This window comes from Cherax quadricarinatus, chromosome 1 (genome assembly GCF_038502225.1).
Source record: "Cherax quadricarinatus isolate ZL_2023a chromosome 1, ASM3850222v1, whole genome shotgun sequence".
Classification (NCBI taxonomy): Eukaryota; Metazoa; Arthropoda; class Malacostraca; order Decapoda; family Parastacidae; genus Cherax; species Cherax quadricarinatus.
Genome location: NC_091292.1, coordinates 25,450,751 through 25,456,068, shown reverse-complemented (window position 1 = coordinate 25,456,068; position 5,318 = coordinate 25,450,751). Strand labels below are relative to the sequence as shown.

Sequence of the window (5,318 nt, the reverse complement as noted above, 5' to 3'; positions counted from 1 at the left end):
GCTAGGCTGACTGACTCCCTCACCACAGACTGGCTGCTGGCTTGGCTTATTTTGCAAACTCGGGTCAACCCCTCGGGAGTGATGTAAATAAGCAGATAAACACTAATACAAGGAGACTGACCAGTGAATATTGTAGAGGCTGGTAGAAGCTTGGTCGGGGTAACTGGCTTGAGGTAGCTGGCTGGCTAGGTCGGCCTAGCGTCAGAAGATGGCGACCAGCTCAGTAGAAATTTATCTCCAGAAATCGCTGTAATCATCAGAATTACAGGCCCTCCGCTGCCACCAAATTGTCGTATGGGGTTCGGTAGGAGAAACGAGGGTTGAAGGTAAACACCTTGTTCGATGGTAACACTATATATATTGTCAGACAGTGATGAGAGGTGGGAGCCCAGGCCGGCCTGCTTGCTGGATGTCTATCCATCGAGTGAGAGCGAGGCAGCTCGTCTCACTGCCTCAAGCTGTACCCCGTGATGTCATACAGTCACAGGCCTAGGGAGCTTCTATATAAAGCACATGGATGGTACTATGATACTCAACTAATCTATGCATACAACACATGTAAGGGGATCAGCAACTATGCTGACAAGAAGACTGCAGACGAAGTACAGTCTAGAGGACCAGAGACTACAAACCTCACTCAAAGGAAAAAGATCTTGGGGTGAGTATAACACCAGGCACATCTCCTGAGGCATCCATCAACCAAATAACTGCTGCAGCATATGGGCGCCTAGCAAACCTAAGAACAGCATTCCGACATCTTAATAAGGAATCGTTCAGGATCCTGTACACCGTGTACATTAGGCCCATATTGGAGTATGCGGCACCAGTTTGGAACCCACACCTAGCCAAGCACGTAAAGAAACTAGAGAAAGTGCAAAGGTTTACAACAAGACTAGTCCTAGAGCTAAGGGGTATGTCCTACGAAAAGAGGTTAAAGGAAATCGACCGGACGACACTGGAGTACAGAAGAGATAGGGGGACGTGATAACGACATATAAAATACTGAGAGGAATTGACAGGGTGGACAGACACAAAGTGTTCCAGAGATGGGACACAGCAACAAGGGAACACAGCTGGAAGTTGAAAACACAGATGAATCACAGGGATGTTAGGAAGTATTTCTTCAGTCACAGAGTATTCAGGAAGTAGAATAGTTTGGGAAGCAATGTAGTGGAGGCAGGATCCATTCATAGCTTCAAGCAGAGGTATGATAAAGCTCCTGGTTCAGGGAGAATGACCCAGTAGCGACCAGTGAAGAGGCGGGGCCAGGAGCTATGAATCTACTCCTGCAACCACAACTAGGTGAGTACAAGTAGGTGAGTACACGGTAGCGTGGCCGAGCGGTCTAAGGCGCTGGTTTAAGGCACCAGTCTCTTCGGAGGCGTGGGTTCGAATCCCACCGCTGCCAGAAATGTTTTAGAGTTCAGAAGCTGAGACTCGACCCATGCAACAACACACAGGTGATCACATATGTGCGCTCGCACAAGCCTCACTCATGGGAAGAGCGTTTGGGTGAATAATTGTACCGAGCATATCACTTCGCCTCGGCAGCACATCAACCGAATAACCGCTGCTGCAAATGCGCATCTGGCAAATCCACGACTAGCTTTTAAAAATGTAAGGAGTTGCATACTGCATACGGTGTACGTCAGGTTCGTAATGATGTATGCAGCACCAGTTAAGAACTTACTCTTGGTCAAGCATGACAAGAAACTGTAGAAAGTGTAGAGGTTTGTACTGAGACTAGTGTCGAAGTTAAGGGACCTTAGCTTGATGACACTGGAGGAAAAAAGAATAGGGACGATATGATAACGAAATGCTGACAATTAATATGGTGGACGAGACAGATTGTTTGAGAGATGGGAAACAGGATCTGTAAGTTGAAAATACAAATGAGTCAGGGGCGTCAGAAAGTAATTTTTCAGTGATAGAGTTGTCAGGATTTAGAACATTATGGAGAATGAAGTGTTAAAGGCAAGATCAATACGTAGCTTTAAGAAGGCTCTCCAAGCCGAGAGAGTGAGTCTAGTAAGGACCAGCGAAGAGATGGAGCCAGGAGCTGAGACTCGGCTCCTGCAACCACAAATAGGTGAGCACACACACACACACACACATGCTCATATACAACAGGCCTAGTGTCTAATCGACATGTGCCTAGGACAAAATGGTAACTAACACCACACACACACCACACACACACACACACACACACACACACACACACACACACACACACACACACACACACACACACACACACACACACACACACACATTAAGATTAAGGGAAATCGGCCTGACGACACTGGAGGACAGGAGGGTCAGGGGAGACATGATAACGACATATAAAATACTGCGTGGAATAGACAAGGTGGACAAAGACAGGATGTTCCAGGGAGGGGACACAGAAACAAGAGGCCACAATTGGAAGTTGAAGACACAAATGAGTCAGAGAGATATTAGGAAGTATTTCTTCAGTCATAGAGTTGTAAGGCAGTGGAATAGCCTAGAAAATGACGTAGTGGAGGCAGGAACCATACTCAGTTTTAAGACGAGGTTTGATAAAGCTCATGGAGCGGGGAGAGAGAGGGCCCAGTAGCAACCGGTGAAGAAGCGGGGCCAGGAGCTAAGACTCGACCCCTGCAACCACAAATAGGTGAGTACAAATAGGTGAGTACACACACACACACACCCACACACACGTACACACACACACCCACACACACATTCACACACACACATACACACACAAATCGGCCTGACGACACTGGAGGCCAGGAGGGTCAGGGGAGACATGATAACGACATATAAAATACTGCGCGGAATAGATGAGGTGGACAAAGACGGGAAGTTCCAGAGATGGGACACAGACACAAGAGGTCACAATTGGAAGTTGAAGACTCAGGTGAATCAAAGGGATGTTAGGAAGTATTTCTTCAGTCATAGAGTAGTCAAGCCGTGGAATAGCCTAGAAAGTGAAGTAGTGGAGGCGGGAACCATACATAGTTTTAAGGCGAGGTATGATAGAGCTCATGGAGCAGGGAGAGAGAGGACCTAGTAGCAATCAGCGAAGAGGCGGGGCCAGGAGCTATGACTCGACCCTTGCAACCACAAATAGGTGAGTACAAATAGATGAGTACACACACACACACACACACACACACACACACACACACATACACACACACACACACACACACACACACACACACACACACACACACACACCTACACACACCTACACACACCTACATACACACAACAGGCCTAGTGTCTAATCGACATGTGCCTAGGACAAAATGGTAACTAACTAACACTGACCCGAAGCTGTTGTACAGCCACATCAGGAGGAAAACAACAGTCAAGGACCAGGTAATCAGACTGAGGAAGGGTGATGGGGAATTCACAAGAAACGACCAAGATGTATGTCAGGAGCTCAACACAAGATTTAAAGAGGTATTTACAGTGGAAACCAGTAGGACTCCAGGAAATCAGAACAGGGGGCACACCAGCAAGTGCTGGATGAGGTACATATAAGCAAGGAGGAGGTGAAGAAGCTGCTATGCGAACTTGACACCTCAAAGGCGGTGGGACCAGACAACATCTCTCCATGGGTCCTTAAAGAGGGAGCAGAGATATTGTGTGAGCCATTAACAAAGATCTTCAACACATCATTTGAAACTGGGCAACTCCCTGAGGTATGGAAAATGGCAAATGTAGTCCCAATTTTTAAAAAGGGAGACAGACATGAGGCACTAAACTACAGACCTGTATCACTAACGTGTATAGTATGCAAGGTCATGGAGAAGATCATCAGGAGGAGAGTGGTGGGGCACCTGGAAAGAAACAAGTGTATAATTGACAACCAGCACGGTTTCAGGGAAGGAAAATCCTGTGTCACAAACCTACTAGAGTTTTATGACAAGGTGACAGAAGTAAGGCAAGAGAGAGAGGGCTGGATCGACTGCATATTTTTGGACTGCAAGAAGGCCTTCGACACAGTTCCTCACAAGAGGTTACTGCAAAAGCTAGAGGATCAGGCACACATAACAGGAAAGGCACTGCAATGGATCAGAGAATATCTGACAGGGAGGCAACAACGAGTCATGGTAAGCGACGAGGTGTCAGAGTGGGCGCCTGTGACAAGCGGGGTTCCACAGAGGTCAGTCCTAGGACCTGTGCTGTTCTTGGTATATGTGAACGACATAACGGAAGGGATAGACTCAGAAGTGTCCTTGTTTGCAGATGATCCGAAGTTAATGAGAAGAATCAAATCGGATGAGGATCAGGCAGGACTACAAAGAGACCTGGACAGGCTACAAGCCTGGTCCAGCAACTGGCTCCTTGAATTTAACCCTGCCAAATGCAAAGTCATGAAGATTGGGGAAGGGCAAAGAAGACCGCAGACACAATATAGTTTAGATGGCCAAAGACTGCAAACCTCACTCAAGGAAAAAGATCTGGGGGTGAGTATAACACCGAGCATATCTCCTGAGGCGCACATCAATCAGATAACTGCTTCAGCATACGGGCGCCTGGCAAACCTACGGATAGCGTTCCGATACCTCAGTAAGGATTCGTTTAAGACTCTGTATACCATTTACGTCAGGCCCATACTGGAGTATGCAGCACCAGTTTGGAATCCACACCTAGTCAAGCACGTCAAGAAATTAGAGAAAGTGCAAAGGTTTGCAACAAGACTAGTCCCAGAGCTACGGGGATTGTCCTACGAAGAAAGGTTGAGGGAAATCGGCCTGACGACACTGGAGGACAGGAGGGTCAGGGGAGACATAATAACGACATATAAAATACTGCGCGGAATAGACAAGGTGGACAAAGACGGGATGTTCCAGAGACGGGACACAGACACAAGCGGTCACAATTGGAAGTTGAAGACTCAGATGAATCAAAGGGATGTTAGGAAGTATTTCTTCAGTCATAGAGTAGTCAGGCTGTGGAATAGCCTAGAAAATGACGTAGTGGAGGCGGGAACCATACATAGTTTTAAGGCGAGGTATAATAGAGCTCATGGACTAGGGAGAGAGAGGACCTAGTAGCAATCAGCGAAGAGGCGGGGCCAGGAGCTGTGACTCAACCCCTGCAACCACAAATAGGTGAGTACAAATAGGTGAGTGCACACACACACACACACACACACACAGAGCCACGGCTGAGATAAAACATACATTACAATTTCCACACTAAGGAAGACGCCAGGTCACTTCACAAAGACCCGGGAAGGGACCCACCCAGGGAACCTGCCACAGCTGAGAGAGAGCCAGTGAATCTTGCTAGCATGAGACGGCGGGGCAACGAAG

General features: G+C 47.5%; 1 non-coding gene across 1 annotated transcript; it reads left to right on the top strand.

The window, feature by feature from the left end:
- The first annotated feature begins 1,326 nt into the window (after positions 1 to 1,326).
- Positions 1,327 to 1,408, top strand: TRNAL-AAG (transfer RNA leucine (anticodon AAG)). The gene has a single exon. It is a non-coding gene; the product is annotated as a tRNA-Leu (tRNA).
- Positions 1,409 to 5,318: the final 3,910 nt, after the last annotated feature.